Below are 19,070 nucleotides of genomic sequence, written 5' to 3'. Positions count from 1 at the left end.
GTTCTGTATCTTAGCATTTAAACGGAAGCTATGTATGTACTTCAAAATAAAAAGCAGACATCCGACAGTGAAGTTGACGTCTAAACAGTTCTTTGACCGATGTCTTGCGTCAGCGCAGCCGCAAATAGTCTTGTGTGACTTTGGCAACCATTTTCGTTGCAGGAGAGGAAACTTTCATTTTAGGTAGTAGTATTTATATGCTTTCCTGTGTCACACGATTTTAGTAAGTGGGTATATTAGTCTACGTCTCAAATTCCATTGTGAGTATGAAAAATAGAAATAATTTATTCACTAAACAACTCGGCTGCTTTTGCACCTACATTCTGTGTAGTACCTACACTCTAAGAAATAGTAGTGGCTTCAGTGTGTGATTCACATTCTCATTCCCCATTGCCTTCGTAGGTTCAATCCGCTGTGCACCAATGGACTTTCAGTCTGTGATATTTAAACAATCGCTTGTGACTTACTTGACTTAAAGTCCAAGGGGGGCAGACGGCATCTAGCGTAGAAAACCAGCTTGATCGTTCCTGGGCAGGTCCTGTCTTAATTGACACACGTACACTCGCTACGGTGTAAGAAATCGTGAGGAATATCATGCATTTGATCCAAAAAGTCGGAGTGTGTCAGAAACGGGCTGAAGGCTAAGGCTGATCAGCTATTTGCCTATTAGATTGACAAATAATCATAAAACAAATACAGAACTCTGAGGGCACAGACTTACGCTGAGGATTCACGAAGCGGTTTTCACCCGCGCGCGAATGGAGTTTTATTTTCAAAAGTTCACGAGACAGGAGTTTTGAGCGCAAACTTGGCTGAATATCGCAATCAGGGCGGTTGCAAGACGGGCGATTAAAAGATCAGTTGAGTTCCAGACAGCCATGGACACGAGCTGTTGTGTTATACTTACTTCACAGAAGAATTAAAAAAAGGAGGCCTAAAAGGGTGGGTGCATCCACTGATTGCGGAAAGAGATCTTTATGGATTATTTGTTTCTATTATTAATGAGATAAAGATGGATAAATAAAAGTTCTTTTATTCCTTTCTAATGTCCGTATCTAGTTATTTAGAACTTTTAAGAAGAACAGAAACTGCTCTTCATAAGCAACATATCGCCCGCCGGTACAAGATGACAGCTGGTGCAGCGAGATCCGCAAACAATCGAACACGCCGCGGGCGTAAAACACATCATAAAATGTGATTTAATTCTTTACATAAATATCTGTATTCTACAAAGGCTCCGTTTCCGTAACCACGGCAGGCGCGGCTGCAAACCGCTTCCTGAGTCCTTAGCTACTTATTTTATAATAAATAATGATGATTGAATCGTTTTTAACTGGCATAGTGTCACAATTATTTAATTTAAAATTAAATTGTCTTGAAAGTTTCCTAACGTAAAAATGCGTTATTTGACTTACGTAAATCAGCTCAAAGATAAAAAGATATTTTCATTGCCAAATTTACATCCTAATTCTTTAAGAGAAATGGCAGACTGTATAATAGGAATGGCGTGATGACGAACTGTTCTAAAGACTTTAATGTATGTGAGCAGAGCCGCAGATAAAAGATAGTGGTTTACAAAACTACTGAAATTGTGAGACATAACTGATAAACCATAATCCTTTCTCTTGACCCAGATTCGGAAATAAAACCACTATCAGTTTTTTTGAAATTTTTTGAATATGGCAACATCTGACGGAGCCATAGACTATTTTCCGCCATTAAAAAGTCAATTACGAAGTCGTTGATCCAGTGGCTGTTTGCCAAACGATACTGGAAATCGCAGGAAATAGTTGCGGTCTAACATGTGCGTATGAAATCTACCATTTTGAGATTTTGGCAAAGATTTAAAAAAAAACAAAAAAAGATTGGCTGTTTTCGTATTCTACGTGACGTGCTTCAAACAAAATCTTTTTAATACTTTTATGTTTTATTAGTGTTGCAAGGAATTATGTGTCTCTGTAAAGTAGTGATGTTATATGTACAGTAATCATGAAATTAAAAAAAAAAATTTGGTACCTGTGTACCCACAGTTAGTGCTGGCATTTCCTCGCTGTATCCCGATACTTATTCATTAAGCGAGAAAAGCACCAACTCTGAGGACACCGTTACATCCACCATATTTAATTAATACAAATATGGCGGCTTTTACAGAAATAAAAAATAATGAATTCAGACTTAAAACAAAGACCATACTATTGATTCTGTTAATATAAATAATTTAGGTGTATATATAATATGTATAATGTTAGACACTTTGGATTGACGTAAAATCTGCTATTTTTAAACAGTTTCTGTAAAGCTGTCCGCTTTCTACTTCAAATTGATTAAAAACCACGTGGCTCAATAAACACGGCAAATCGATAATTTGGATGATTTCCAGCGAATAGATCTAAAAATATTATTCTTCGCCGAATCCGTGGGTATTCAAAACAAGATAAAAACACTATTTTTACAAGCAGTCTACTTGGAAACTAATTTAAACAGTTTGATTTGTATATACCATTTGAAATAGCTATCAACGAACTTGAGAGTATTCTCTTCTGTATATATATGGACAATTGTACCTATCTAACATATAGTGTTCCTCTTACCCCTTCAGTCGTATAAAAATCCGAGAAAAACTTATAAATAAGGGGTAGTACCTTAAGCCGTCAGTTAAAGACATATGGTAGAGTAATAAATAGATAATCTATAAGTAACCTCTAGGTTTATGCACATAAACTTTACAAAATTATCGTCTTTTAATATTAAGTAAACACAAGCAAGTTGCCAAACTTGTCAAGCAAAAAGTATAGTCTAAACTAAGTACGACCTCCGTGTTCCAAATGCTTAGCGTAGAATATATAAATATATTAATTAATTTTTAACATAGTAATTGGTATTTTTATAAGACATGGTTTATGCACAAATATTCATACCAAATAATCACTTCAATAAACAAGCGTTTTTTGACATTTGTTAATACAATTATAAAAAGTAATAGCAAAATGGCGGACTGTACCACCATTTTGTTGACAGGTGGCGTAGACAGTGTTTATGGAAATAAATCTTATTTATTTTTGTGACCTGACGGGAGTTATATCGCATCCGTATACAAATATTGTATTTGACGCAATTCATGATTACTTGGGCACAAATCCAAGCTGGGAAAAGCATATTCGTACGATAGGCGTCTGGATAAATATCAATTTATTAATCGTATCGTAATATATCGTATAAAAAAGTTATACGAGTTTATTTAGTTAAAATCAGATGAGTAGCGAATAGAAATAAAATAATTACCAATAAAATATACCATTTGCTTAAATGGTATACGTTTCTCTAAATACTCTTAAACGTCTTCGCTCTGTATATAGAATATTTAACACTTGTTAATACCTTTTATTCTACATAGGATTTTTCTTCGTCAGTAAGCATTATCAGAACGTTAACTTTATCGGGTCGTACTTCGATCTAATCTTTGTGTAAAATATTTATTTAACACCTTTTTATTACGAGGCATACGCAATAGCAAGAGTCGCAATAAATTTCGATTTTGGCAAGAATATTCCTCACACTGTGTTATATATCGTCATTGAATCCGTAAACAATCGTGTTCTGAATTCCAGACCTTGTGTTGCTGAAAGACGAAGCCAAAAGGTTGTTTTTTATGTTTATTTTGTACCTTATAATTAACTAAACACGCAGTAAACATGTCGCTGACTGCTATGCGTGTTCAATACAGTAATGTTTTCGTGATGCTCTTGGGAAGTTTTGTGATATTGATTTATTATAAAGTATTTATTATTATGAGTCTATATCTCTCTCTTCGGTCGGTAGCTGATGTCTGCTCGTTGTCAGCAACGAAACATCTAGAGCGGACAATCTGTTTCCACTGGTGTCTCTTCAGCGCCACTCTTATTACAGTGTACAGTTTTGAGGACGATGAGACCACTTGATTAGTCCATGTGGTTGGTGAACGGCCACGTGATCTATAGCCTTCTGTGTTATCATTCACAATCAGTTTATAATTTAGTAGATTGTTATTTGGTTCCTTAGCGATAACAATACGTAAACGGTAAAAACACACCGCAGTCTCGCGTGGACGCGATAGAAAGTTCGCGCGTAGAAAGACCGTTGTTGCACTGCCGAGGATCGAACCTGCGACCTCAGGGATATATATATATAGTATAATAGATACAAATACTGAAAATAATGTCCGGAAAGAATGTCACGGAATGTTTAATACAAATCATAAATGTGGTTTAAAACTGGACTTTTGATAAATAACCTACTCCACACATGTTGGCAGACGTAGTAGTAAGTTGTTTAACAAAGCGTTTGCAAACTCATCATAAAGAACATTACAATTTGATTGCGTTACCGATACAAAAGTCTATCATTTTGCTTTGCACCAGTTCAAAGCACGCATAATACGTCGTTACAAAATTAATTAAACTTTGTTAGCTTCTTGTTCAGTTCATTCACAAATAAAAACTAAATTAATAAAGACATATAATTATTATATTATATATATGTTACAGTTCTTAAAGTAGCATGATTACATTTTAACATCTTTGGCAAGAAATCAACTACGTATTTTATACTCGTTTTAGGGAAAGGAATATGATGTATTCCTAAACATAGAGTTACACCTTCCTAGAATGTGTACGAACATAGTTACCATAGATATCTTTCAATAAAATCATTTATACTCTTGGAAGTTTAAAGTGTATAAGTGAAATCGCACAGAGGAAGCTCACCTAAGGGGTAAGGAAAGATGGTAAACACGATCGCGAGCCCAAAACGCTCGCTACTTGATGCGTCCACGCATCGCAACGCCATCAAATCTCTGGTTTTTAGCGGTATATTAGGAGTACTTCTTAAAAAACCGCCTGATTATATAAAATTTATATAAAACATTTGAGTGTATTTTTGACGCATATTTCACCTCTCAAACTGAGTAAAACAAAAACAGTTTTTAATCAATGTTCAAAGGTATTTAAAGTTGATGCTGTGGACTATTCTGTAGGGCATTTATGATCTCAATCAAAACGTTTGTCTATTTACATTCTCACCCCCTTGATACCATAACTTCCTATTGCCGTTGTGGACTTTTCTGAGAGCGCTCTTCATGGTCCCGCATATTCACATATATATTTCGCATAGTAGTGAAAGACATAAACAATTGATAATTATAAAACAATTTTCGTTTATATGGTTTTATCGTTATTAAGATTTATTTATACGCACGGCCATTTTGGGACAATGCCAGGCATGTAAAGGATATATATCAAACTTTAACTCATGTTTCCAAAGCCAATCGGTACAAAATATACACAGATAACCTACATCACCTCTAATGCTTTGTTTTGCAATAACGTCCTGAATTTAAATAATATTATCATTTGTTTACGTGAAGTTTCGCTCCCCGCGCTTAAAACAAGAATAATAAAACTGATTTTACATATGTACCGACGATAAGTAAGTCTATTTGTTCAAGTTCAATGTCAAAAGCTTGACTTACTTATTAGGAGTTAGTTGACAAGTTTACTGGGATGTTCCAATCGCCTTGTTCTTAGAAGAAGCCCTGCTCAGAAGCTTAGTATAATAGCCTGGAGTTTCATATTTTTCTGCAGTTAGACAGCAGTGTCAAGTCCAACCTTTGCTATGAAATGCCCCGGCTTACATTACATAAGAAACTTAAGTGATAAGTTTTAGGAAATTGTAAATTAATTTATTATTTTAATTTAGTGAGATCACGAATTTATATTATACAATTTGGTTACATTCAGTCGCAAGTCCTCTTGATAATCAAATTTGCCCCCTGTAGGGCGTGAGCCCCACATTGGGAAATATGGAACACTACATCCACTTGCCTCATAAAACAAAAACACGCAGAACTGTATTTGGTCAATTTGGTCAACTAGGGATCAAAATTAATGAAAAGTAAAACTTTTACAAATGAGTGTTATAACCACTACGTCGTACACCACACTTGGCGACCACGATTATCATTCTTACTTAACTGACTTAATGTCCTATAACCCCTAGGTGGGACAGAGGGCGTCCACAGTGAGTCTCCATCGCGTTCGGTCTTGAGCCTCGTGTTTCACCTCGCTCCAAGTCTTTCCGGCTCTCTTTGCCTCGTCCGCAACTGTTCGGCGCCAGGTTTGTTTGGGACGGCCACGCTTCCGCTTTCCTTGCGGATTCCAATCAAGCGCCTGCTTGGGAATATGATTGAGATCCCTTCGGAGTGTATGGCCTATCCAATTCCATTTGCGTCGCTTGATCTGCTGGCTGATCGGGGTTTCTCGACAGCGCTCCCAAAGTTGCTCGTTAGAGATCTTTTCAGGCCAGTAGATGTTCAGAATACGTCGAAGACAGCGGTTAACGAAGACTTGGAGTCGGTGCGAGATGGGTTTGGTGACCTTCCACGTTTCACACCCATAGAGCAGCACAGATTTGACGTTGGATCCGAATATTTTAGCCTTGATTCGACGCGTCAACATCCGTGACTGCCATATAGGCCGAAGTTGTGCAAAGGTTGCTCTGGCCTTGGCAATGCGCGAAGTGATGTCCTCTTCTGTACCTCCAGTTTCAGACACGACGCTTCCGAGGTAAACAAATTGTTGAACGCTTTCTATGTCCTCTGCACCCACCCGCATTGGGGTGCGATTCTCAACTCCAACACGCATTTCTTTCGTTTTCCGGGTGTTGATTTTGAGTCCCGCAAATCCCGCCTCGCGTTCCAGGTCGTCCAACTTAGATTGCATGTCGCGGTGCGTGTGACTCAGCAGACAGAGGTCATCGGCGTAATCCAAATCTTCTAAGATGTCGGTTAATCCCCACTCTATTCCGCGACGCTGGTTCTGATGTATGCGATCCATAATCCCGTCGAGAACAACCAGGAAAAGTAGTGGCGAGAGTAAGCAGCCTTGCCGGACGCCTGCGTGCACTTGAATATCGTCTGAGACGAGACCATCGTGAATCACTCTACAAGAATAGTTCCTATAGCTGGCCTTAACTAGGTTAATTATCTTTGGCGGGACACCAATGTTAGAGAGTCGCGACCATATGCTGCTCCATCTCAACGTATCGAAAGCTTTTTCGAAGTCAACAAAGGTAAGATAAATCTCTCTCTGCCATTCTGATGCCTGTTCGAGAATGATACGAAGAGTGTTAATTTGGTCGGTACACGAGCGGTTAGGCCGGAAGCCAGCTTGTTCTATGCGAAGGAGAGGCTCGACGGCTGCAGACAACCTGTCCAAGATAATTCTGCAGAAAACCTTGGAAGGGGCCGAGAGCAAGGTGATACTCTCCAATTGCTGCATTGGCTTAGATCACCTTTTTTGGGCACAGTAATAAGAAGGCCCCTATTCCAGTCCTCCGGAAGCTTCTCGCTGGCCCAGATTTTCCCAATCAAAGGTGTCAGCGTGTCGACGGTAGTAGCCAAGTCCGCTTTTAACATTTCTGCGCCTATTAAATCAAGCCCTGGTGCTTTACCAGTCTTAAGACCCATGACCGCTCTCTCCACTTCATCACGTGTAGGTGGTTCGATATCGATGTCTAGTGGCCTGGGTGGTGGAAATGTGTCTTGCAAGGTTTCCTCGAAGTGTTCACGCCAGCGTCGTAGTTGCCCTTCTGCTGTTACGATAAGTTGACCGTCTTTTGATTTTAGAGGCTTTTTATGCTGACTTATCTTTCCTGCCAAGATTTTAGTCGCTTTATACAGTTCTCCCATGTTGCCGGTGTTAGCGGCAATTTGAGCGTGGTCAGCAATACCGTCAACCCACAACCTTCTGTCCTTTCGCGAGCTGCGATAGATTTTCTTACGAATCTCCCGATACTGCTGTCTGAGGTCGGCTTGTAGTAGTTCGTCGTTGGTTCCTAGCAGTTTTAGGTGGAGTTCCCTACAGTCGTTTATCAGCTGCCAAGTAGCTTGTGACATCCAATCCACGCGCGAGTGCTTAGTATGACCTAAGACAGAAGAGCTGGTCTCTGTGTAGGCCACTTTGATGCGTTTCCACTCTCCGTCTATTGAGTCATCGTCGGCGTGAAGTCCGGTGAAGCGGTTACGAAGTTCAAGCCTGAACCTGTTCAAAATTTCAGGATCTCGCAGTTTAGTGACGTCAAACCTTCTTCCAGCTCTACCAAGGGCACCAGCTAGTCGCGCAACTGCAATCTTGAGTCCCATTTTGGCTACAACCAGATGGTGGTGGCTGTCAATATCAGCGCCTCTTCGGTTTCGGACATCGAGGAGTGACGAGCGCCACTTCGAACTGATCGCAAGGTGGTCAATTTGGTTTTTTGTGGAGCCATCAGGGGAGTTCCATGTGTACTTATGTACATCTCTATGAATAAAAAGTGTCCCACCGATGGTCAGGTCATGGTGTTGGCAAAACTCTATAAACCGTTCACCATTCTCGTTCCGTACTCCGAGTCCATATTTGCCCATGTTGCGCTCACAGTTACTGTTTTCGCTTCCCACTTTTGCGTTAAGGTCTCCCATGACGATCACAAGATCTTGTTTCTTAATACCTTTAAGTGTGGCATTTAGAGCGTTGTATAAGTCATCCTTGATGTCCTCCGCAGACGTGTTGGTGGGAGCGTAACAATGCACAATGGAGATCTTCCGTGCTCTTGAGTTGAAGCGGGCCCAAATGATTCGGTCTGAGTTCGGTTTCCAGTCCAAAAGACTTTTCTTTGCGGAGTTAGAGAGGAGGAAAGCGACGCCATATTCAAGGTCGTCATCCTCATTTTCCTTCCCGGAGTATAGAAGAGTTAGGCCTTTGGACGTTCTCAGTTCGCCAAAACCATTTCTACGCACTTCACTTAAACCAAGTATTTGTAGATTATATCTTATCATTTCAGCTTCTGCTTGTGCTAGTCGAGTGTCGTTACTTAGCGTTTTTATATTCCAAAAAGCAATTCGTGTCCGTGATTTAATGCCAAAGGTCGTCGGTAAAAGATCGGTCCGGTTTCTCACTGTTTCGGTTTCTTGAATCGTTGGTTTTTCAGGCAAGCAGGAGATTAACCCACTGTGCCCTAGTCTGATGTCTGAGTCTGAGTCCACTAGGTAGTGGGCACGCGTGAGCGTGGCTGCAGTAGGTCCCAGGGTGGACGACTAGGACGTGGATGACTCGGACTGGTCGGCGTTCTGCTTATACTAGTGTTCCACTACGTAACACAGCAGAAGGTTTTTTTTTGGCTTTTTCTAGGCAATGCTGACCTCACTCCATCAGCGATTCCCACCAACACCAACCCCAACTTCCCACCCCAAATCAGATATTTGAAGCAGATTATCATTCTGCCCTTACATTATATAGTTTTAAACGACTCATTCGAATAAGGTAGATATATCGCAGCCAACTAGATTAATAAGCCGTTCAATTAGCCTAGCCTTTTAACTAAAATGGGCCATTGAACTAGCGACCTGAAAGATATAGCCGTAGCCGTTTTCATAAAACTTTGAAAAACACCATCAAGTTGCGGTTTGACGACGCTATATGTACAGTCTGAATAGTTTCGACGTTAGCCGCTAGGTGGCAGAAAGTGGAACTTAATTTAAAGTAAAAAGACTAGGTAAGTAATGAAACCTTTTCGATCCAAAGTCTTTTGCCTAACTGTTTAATCAACTGGCTCAATATATTTTAAGTCGCTAGTTAAACGGCGCTCTTTATTTAAGAGGCTAGGTTGATTGAGCGGCTAATTAAGCAACTTTGTCTTCGTTATAACTCCAAGCTCAACGATGTCCAACCTTGGTGATATCGTGACCTAATTGTCAAACTGGTTGATTTGAGTACTGATTAAAAAAAACTATAGTAAAACGTGCAGACATAAACATTGCAAAAAACTAGGGAACACGCGATCTCTATCACGTATATAAAATTCGAAATAGAATTGGCTAGGCGCCGTGTGCGTTTAGACAATGTTTGAAATTGGGTCTTTCGTGTGTTACTGTGTCAAAAATGTGAGCGCACCACTTTGAATCGTTCATTCTTAATTCTCAGGTCACCATACATCATTTTTTGTTTGAAGATTCTATGGCCTGGTATCAAGTAATCATAGTTTCAAGGAATAAGCATCTCATAGCAAAGCGTTTTCTTATTTTTTTTTACTTTATTGACTATCCGGCGTATAAGGCATCCAGGTACGAAATAGAGCAGAAAACATACGTGGCTCTGACAAAAGCTCATTGCCCCAATTAATGACACACCTTGAACACCCTGGAGGATCTATGTGAACGGATAGTTCAGCAACTTCAAGAAATAGGAGAAAGACACACTTTTGCAGTCGACACTGGGTGGTCCGATGGAATATGGTCCCAGAAAATATATGTCTATAATAAAGTCCCTTCCATGTTATGGAAGAGACTTAGAGAGGTATAAGAAAATGTATAAAAATAAAAACTAGACTAAAAAATGGAGGGAAAAGGTAACCATAGATAACATGATTAAAAATATTTCTAGCCAAAAAATATCGGACTGTCCCGTATTGATTTCGTTGTAGAGAAGATTTCAACAAATGCTATCGCTCACAGAAAATTTCTTTTACGTATAAAAGACTATAATTGTAATTAATAATGATTCGGAATGAGTTGTATTTTTGTTTTGTCTGTCCACATGCAATTAAAAGTACAGCAAAACCGGTAGTAAAGGGTACATACTTTGTCATTATCTGTTTCCTTTAATCGAAAATGTTTATTACCTACAATGTCCAAAACGTAAATATTGTGGGAATTCCTGAAGACAAATGGATCTTTGACACCCACGACCTATTTCCGCGTTATTGAGGCCACTGGCGTGAATTTATAAGTCGTCACTGGTATATCGAGAAATGCATGTATTTTCTTTCGTGATTGAAAAATATCTAACAATTTTATAGTGTAGTAATAACCAAAAGAAAAAAAAGTTGAAGTTCAGTTTTTCAATAACTGTGCTTCGTTAAGAATTTCCTAGAGATCAATTCATAGAAAATATCACTCAAGTTTCTTAAGTAAGGTAAGGTGGAACATGCTTTGTTGTACATAACTGTACCAAATCCAGGAAGTGCTACAAAAGGGACAGATCAACAGTACCCATAACCGACGAGCCGGCATGGTGAATGTCATGAAAGTGGATAAAGCAGGCAGAGGATCCGTGGTCACTGCCTTCCCTAAACTTGGGACGCCTGATGGCATGTTAATAAAATATTTAATTTTTTGTAATGAGAAATAAAGTTCTTTAAACATTACTTTTAAAAACCACATAACCATCACAATTTAATTCTACAAAAAGAGCTATAGACAAAAATGGAATTGTATATGAATAATTCTTCTACGACAGATATTTATTCTCCATCAAGACAAATAACATAGAATACCCTTAATTGGATTATAATATTTATAACGTGGCTCACGGCATAAAATGTTGCCTATACTATATTAGGTTACGTTACGTTAGGTTTCATCATCTTTATAAACAAACACCAATTTTCAACCGGTTTCATGACTTCTAAGCAAATTTAAAAGTAATCTTTTCGATTCGATGTTTTATTTTCATTTTGTATCGGTTCACAAAATGAGAAGAAAAGAGATAAACAAATCGAAATATATATTTTCTCTCGAATTTAAATGTATTTTATTTTTTCACCAAGGTTCCGTCTGCAAAATTAAACCTAGGATTTCAGGAACCTCTCATTAGAATTCTTCGCAAATATATTAAGATAAACACTATTTATCCAGTGCTAGATATTAGATGTATTCGGTAGTGGCGTGATCAATTTAAAAAAAACAGTTTCAGTACCTAACTGATACCGCTAAGCCGATGTATTGTGAATTTTTACTAGTGAAATCAAAAGTTGGACTGTATTATTTTTATATTTTGTAACATTTATGTTTACTATAATTGTCATGTATTTCGGAAAAGATAGCTTGTAACATTACTGTAAATATAGCATAATATATGTGGTGAACTTTAATAAATAAATCAAGCTGCATCACGCAGGGTCTTGTTACAACATTAACGGTGTGACTTAATAAGCATTTTATACCTGTGCCCTATATCTTGTGTACAACTGACTCACCAATTGAGTTTACCATAACAGTCATAACAAAACTGATGCAATATTACATAAATGTATGCTTTGTAAAATACAACGCAATAAAGATACTATTACAATTGAAAAAAAACATGACTCAATATTGGGAAGCGCAGACCATAGAGTACAGAACATATTGTCAAGCTGACGCAACGTTGTCAGATTCCCGCCAACTAGAAATCATTATTGAAACTAGCATAAAGTCAAAACTATTGCCATAATATAAAAATAAAAATAAACATTACGCTATTAATTCGACAATGAATAATAATTAATAAGGCCGATATTACAATGATTTACGTTTCTTGAATCCGAAAATTGTTGTTACTTAGACAAAAATCGTATGGATATTTAATAATTTTATTGTCTATACAATCATTAAAAACCTATTTAAAATACCTAATTCATTTTGTTTTAGGTTATCTAAGTTTTAGGTAAGATGTGGTGTTGAATTAGGATTACTCTTTCTTTGTGTACGTGTTTTAGGTAATTAATTATTGAGAGAAAGTAGTATCTTAAAAACTGACGAAGTTTTTAGATACAAAATTGAGAGAATTTATTTATCGTATTAATTAAACTCACAATTCAAACGTTGTTGATGTTTTGTAATCTTAGTTTAATTTTCTAAATCTATTATTGCGTATGACAGCTTCCTATCAACTTTTTTAATAGAACTGGGGGCAAACGGGCAAGAGACTCACCTGATGATGATGATTATGTTAAGTGATACCGTCCATAGACACTCTCAATGCTACTGGGCTCGCGTCGTTGCCGGCCTTTTAATAATTGGTACACTCTTTTCTTAAAGTCAAATTCCTTAATGGACAGCTGCTTCCAAATAGAGGTGGTGCGTGTCAAAAACTGCCTTAAAAACGCTCTGTTTTGGAACAACGGACGTCGTCATTTTTCATTTAACTCTATTTCCAGATATTCCATTCACTGATGTCCTACAGATGTCACCGGTGCGTTTTCGCATCTACCCAAGTTTTCTCTCACAGGATGTCACGCAGTAACTGCACCACTGCCTGCCTACACCACAAATATTTTATACGCTTTTTCTGACGGGATATCTCATATCACCCTACGGTTCGCTTATCTACTACTGATGCTCCATGAGCTGGCTCTTACAATCAAATAACTAACATTAATGAAAATAATTATATATTTTACTTACCATGATTTTGTGTATTACTTATTTATTTTTATTTCATTTATTTTAAAAGGCACACTAACGAAACACATACAAATACAGAAAACACATGACATACAACAACACGATACATGCATGTGCATCAATAACAAGTGTGCACAACATTTAAAGCAAAACATTACAATGACAAAGAGAAAATAACTTAAACATTAAAAGCAAAAGACAAGCTAGACCAAATATACAATTGTGCAATTTAACATTTTAAAATATTTTTACTATGCAATGGTCACTATTGGTCACGGATCAGTGGCTGCAGCATCTTACGTCTAAAGACATGGAGACTGTCATTAAATGGATCTGCTTTGCATGTACTCACAGTGTCGTTCAATGCAGATAGAGATCTGTTTAGAGGAGCATTACAACCCTCGTTGGCCCTCACTACACGAAAGTAAAAAAGGAACGAAGTTGTCTCTCTCTCTCTATCATACCTGAGCCTCACGGTCAGCAAGAAAACTTTTGGAGCGGACAATCTCTTTCCACCGGTTTCTGTTCTTATCACCTACAGCGTACAGTTTTGAAAACGTTGAGTCTTTTACTTGAACGGTCCATTTGGTTGGTAAACGCCACGTGATCGTTCTCTTCGGCATTACGGATTCTATGGTATGGTACCAAAATATGGTATAAATGTTTCATGATCATTAGTACTTGACACACGCCCGTCATTGGGCCATGATTTCATTACGAAGTTTTCCTTCACTGTTCGAGCGAATGTTAATTGCCCACATAGACAGGCCATTGGAGCACAGCGGGGGACGGGACCTCAGGCATTTGAGTCGTCCAACACAGATCTTTATCTACTAAAATTATATATAATACTTCTGATCTTTGTAATTAATGTTTCTGTATATAAACATTGACAGTCACCGACGAATAGACTCTATATACCAAGAATAAACGCGGAATCACAATTATTTTTTGTGCTAATATTTTGCGAGGCAATATATTTTCGCGCGTGTCCTCGAAACCGAAATTTGTGGCTAATGTTTGACGCGTGAAAATAAATCGGCAAGTTGTGCGTAGTTCCAAAAATCTGTTAAAAAAGATTTGTAGGCATAGTTTCCGTATTCGCAACGATGACTTAAAAGATTTTACCGTTTTTACTTCCCGGACTTTGGTTTGATTGTGAGGAAAACTGGATTTTTTAAGCACTGTGATAAAAAATAAATCATTGGCGCTACCTTTTTTGGTCTGGCTTCAGATTTCTGTTCTATCTGCTTCATGAACATTTGTCAATCTGTTAGGCATGTAGGCTAGACCAGCCTCCTTTGTCTGGCACACGCCGACTTTGGGTGTAAGGCAAGCAGGTTTCCTCACGATGTCTTCCTTCACCGTTCGAGCGTATGTTAAATGCGCACATAGAAAGTCCATTGGTGCACAGCCGGGTACGAGCTTACAACTTCAGGGATTGATAGTGACACGGGTGTAAGCACTACATAATAAAGAAAATTTTTAGACGGATAAGTGACAAAAACTGATTCGATTTCCGACTTCATCAAAAGTTTTTGCAGATCAAAGCAGAATTATTAACAAAAACAGATTATGGCGTAGCTACCGTAGATAAGACGAGTTTTAAATTTAATATATAAATAACTTGTCTTTGTAATGAAGGCGTGCCGGAAATCGTTAATTTGACCATAATTGCGCAGCTGAATATATGAATTAATTACGCAAACAAGTTTTGAATTATGTGAATTTTTCGCTATTCTGCTATCATGCTTCATTTATATTCATTAATGAGGTATACCTCGACTTCGCAGTGCTTTAAGAGGTTATTATAAATGTTGTTTGCGCATCATAATGGGCACTAAAAGGCAAAAACTATTAGTAAATAATAATTATATACGAGGTAATATGCTTCATATATACATTGTTACATACTCTTGTCAATGTATGTAGTAGAGATCGCTTGTAGAAATGATTTCTTGCGCTACTGACCGTATTATCATGCAACAGTGTTTAAAGATTAATTCATTAATAATTATTTATTTGCAAGAATATGGTACAAAAAATCTAAACTTTTCATATTCTGCCACATAATGGCGTGCTCACTTTCCTTACTTAATTTTTTAGTATAGTAGTTACATATTACATTATCATTCCTCCTCCAGTAGAATGTTCCTCCTAGAAGAATGTTTATAAAAACTTTTCGTCAACTACGCAATTGAAAGTAATTAAGATAATCCTGTTTGTATGAATTATTCAAATAGTCAATTTATTTTTACGATTCGTGAAACTTTAAATACGTTTTTATCATATTTTCTTGTTTGTAAAAAATATATAATTATTCTACATATGTATTTTTACGTACGGTGCCAGTAATATAATACCGCAAGGGTATACCGCAATGGTATGGTTTTACTTGAACTTATAAAATCTCAAATGTTTTGAAGCGCAACGTGTTGTAAATTGTTGGTCTAGTTTCGATGCTTGTCAATTGTCAACGATATAAAATTTGACAATAACTATTAATGGTTTACGCGCCATCAGGGTTCTAATTGTCACACGTTTAGTCTACGCTATAAGTATATATTTTGGTCTCACGAGATTGTCAAAATGATATTATTCTTCATAAAGGAAAGATAAAATTTACAGAAGCGATAAAAACTGTCGAAAAATTAAATCTTATGATAATATTGCTAAGGCAAATAAAATTAGTTAATTGAGTCATATAATAGTTTCATTTTCATGTTGAAACGACAAAATATATAAATTCTGAACACATGTCAAAAAAATTTCGAAGTGGATTATTTTATACTTTATGCCTTTTACAACTGCGCAATAATTGAAAATTGTAAAGCTTTCAAAGATTACAGTGAGATATGTCAAACAGAAGGCATAGTATATAAGCGTGTTCAATGTCAAGTGACGACAAAAAAAACATATTATTTTTTTAAAATTCACGTGAGACATAACTCGTGGCTAGAGCGGTCGGGATTTAAGTTTATGGCTTCAGTTAAATACCAGTGCGTAATGCCCATCACTCGGTTATCGGGTCAAGGAAGAACGGGTTTAATTTAGAACCAAGGTTTAAGCAGCACTATATTACGGCTCCGATTTAGTCTAAATAGAAATCCATCCAAAACTGGTATTCTGATTAGGATAATTTTATTTACGTTCTGCTTATACATAGGTGTTTTAAAATATCATGGTGAGTCTGTAAAATTTTAAAAAAATTGTTGTAGTGTTATAATTATTCGTTATTAAAAATATTAATTTACAATTTTAAAAAAAAAACCTAATACGCAGTGTTCCCAGGCGGTCACCCAGCCAAGTACTGACCTCGTCCGTCTTTGCTTAACTTTGGTGATCGGACGAAAACGTGGTATGGCCGTTAGCGATATACGAGTATGTAATATAATAAATGCGTCGAAAGTCATAATTGCTTATAAAAATGTGTTATTGGTTTCATCATAAATCAAACATTTTTTATAATAAATTATGCGTAACAAAAATTATGCTAACCAGGCTTTATCGTCATTTAATACATATTCGAATATAGGAACTCATCCTGTATGTGAATGAGAATTCTCGACAAGAACAGGTTTCTTGCATCGGCTATCTATGGCGCGTCAGTGTTTAGATTGGTGTATGACGTTTTACGTGCAAATTTAATCGTTTGAATGGTTTGATTGTTATAATGTTATAGTTTATATGTCACTGGCCTTAATGTTAAACTATATATAATAACTATACATATATGTTAATGATTTAAATATGTTCGACGACCTGGTGGACAGAAAAACTGTGTACATTTTGTGTTTCCACTCCAAAATTCGTTACGTACTTGAACGCTCCCTTGTCCCGATATTGCCACTGATTTTAGGGCCATGTTTAAACGCTTTTAGGCATGCACAGGCATAAAAACTTAGATTTTCTATACAGAATTAAATATATAATATAGTATAACGTAGAAACTTTTTATACATATGATCATAATAATACGATAGACAAACAAAATGTGATAGACAATTTAGCCAATCTAGTTGCCAACGTCCATACCACGTTGAATACACCGGTTCTCGTCCGATCACCGAAGTTAAGCAACATCGGGCGCGGTTAGTACTTGGATGGGTGACCGCCTGGGAACACCGCGTGATGTTGGCTTTTTTATTTTAAAATTGTATGGATTAATAATCGTAATCTTAATATGAGACTACATAATTTTCAATCAATCCTAGGTAAAAGGCAAACGTAACCAATAAACTTAACAAATTATATTAAGATAACATATGTTATTTAGTCGGTGCACATCAGCGTCGTTGCGTTTGTCACTAACCTATCTTTATCTAAATAGCCAAGAATAATACTCTATGCAAATTGCAAACGTAAATAAATATTGCGTCAGAATAGAAATATAGAAAAGGTCAGAAGTACTCCGGTTAACATCTCAATGTTATCTTTATACCTACATACATTGTATCGATTACTTTAACCCTTAGCAGTTAGCATACTTTAAAAAGCAATAGGTTTTTGTTTTTTTTTCTTCAAGCATACTACTAGTACCCGCATAAATTAAAGACATGGATACGAAGAAAGGTCACATTAAAAAAATTTTTTTTTTCAAGCTAGCAGCTTACTTGCGATAATTTTCATTGTTCATGTCAAGTGTCACCTACAAGCGCCTTGCCAAAATGTAATTTAAAAATCGTTTTATGGTTTCAATGAACTTTTTTACAGCTAATGATTGTCGGTTGCTTCTGAAAGCAATAAGAGAAATGCACCAACCTAATATATCATTTTCATCTCTTTGTTTCAGATGAGAAATGTTCCGTGCTAATCTTTCAGCACTAGGGACATCCTTTAATATACCTGGCACCTCTTTTCTTATTGGTAAATGGTGTTTCAGTTATCTGCTGTTACGCGCATCTACTTGAACAGGAATGTTCACAGCACCACCTTAGTACAGATAAAGGATAACGAAAAATCACAAAAATGGATCTTCCGGTCGCCATTGTTCTAGTTCTCAGTTCCAAACTAAGAGCCGTTTCCAGATTAAGAACACAATATATTTGCATAACTACTATGAACGACCTTATATTGTATTAATAGACATAATTGATTAATTTTTCAATGTTTTACGTCGAAGTGAACGTCATGTATCTACTTGTTAGTTCAGTCGTGTCACCGTAGATAGGGAATGGTAAGGTTTATTATTTTGGTTATGCGAACTTTTGGAACGAAAAATATTTTGTAAAAACGCGCGCATACATTCACAAAATTTTAATAGGGCTAAATACTTAATAATGACGTTTAATTTCTTTTATAAGTTGAATAAATCTTTGATAAAAGTATCTTTTTATTAGAAAATAAAATTACATCAATGTGTAATCGGCAAGACATCGTAATAAAATGAGAGTGAGAGAAGTTAAAAACAAATAAAAATTGCCAAAAAGACATAAAGAATTCTCAGGTTTCGGCTCACAAAAAGTATTTTATGAAGCGGTTATATACCCAAACAAGCTTCTCGCTTCAAAAATTTGTCAGCGTTTTGAAGCTGTCTGGAGGGCGTATTAAAATGATCTCGACGCTCAGGCATTGTTTTACCCCATTAGGACCTAGACTGAAACTTTTTTGGCTTTTATAATGTTTCAGGCGCTTGAGGGCGCTTTTTGTACAAAATTTCATATTCACGAATTATTGTATCTAGTATATAAAGATAGCTGTAACTAATGAGTGCACACTGTATATTAAATAATAGACCCTTATAAAAATATAAAGTATTATTCTTACTAAAACAACTAAATTTCGGTTGTTTAATTGGTTTATGAAATTCTACGTAATGACTCTCATGTAATACTCT

General features: G+C 36.7%; 2 long non-coding RNA genes and 1 other non-coding gene across 3 annotated transcripts; all 3 read left to right on the top strand.

The window, feature by feature from the left end:
* The first annotated feature begins 204 nt into the window (after positions 1 to 204).
* LOC123712143 lies at positions 205 to 18,561 on the top strand. The gene is made up of 2 exons (XR_006754052.1): positions 205 to 260; positions 18,027 to 18,561. It is a non-coding gene; the product is annotated as an uncharacterized LOC123712143 (long non-coding RNA).
* On the top strand, positions 12,262 to 13,239 carry LOC123712142. Its single transcript, XR_006754051.1, has 2 exons — positions 12,262 to 12,494; positions 12,988 to 13,239. It is a non-coding gene; the product is annotated as an uncharacterized LOC123712142 (long non-coding RNA).
* LOC123712651 lies at positions 17,256 to 17,374 on the top strand. The gene has a single exon (XR_006754115.1). It is a non-coding gene; the product is annotated as a 5S ribosomal RNA (ribosomal RNA).
* Positions 18,562 to 19,070: the final 509 nt, after the last annotated feature.

Source organism: Pieris brassicae, chromosome 7 (assembly GCF_905147105.1).
Source record: "Pieris brassicae chromosome 7, ilPieBrab1.1, whole genome shotgun sequence".
Classification (NCBI taxonomy): Eukaryota; Metazoa; Arthropoda; class Insecta; order Lepidoptera; family Pieridae; genus Pieris; species Pieris brassicae.
The sequence above is the reverse complement of the archived record's forward strand: the minus strand, read 5'-3'. Positions and strand labels throughout refer to the sequence as shown.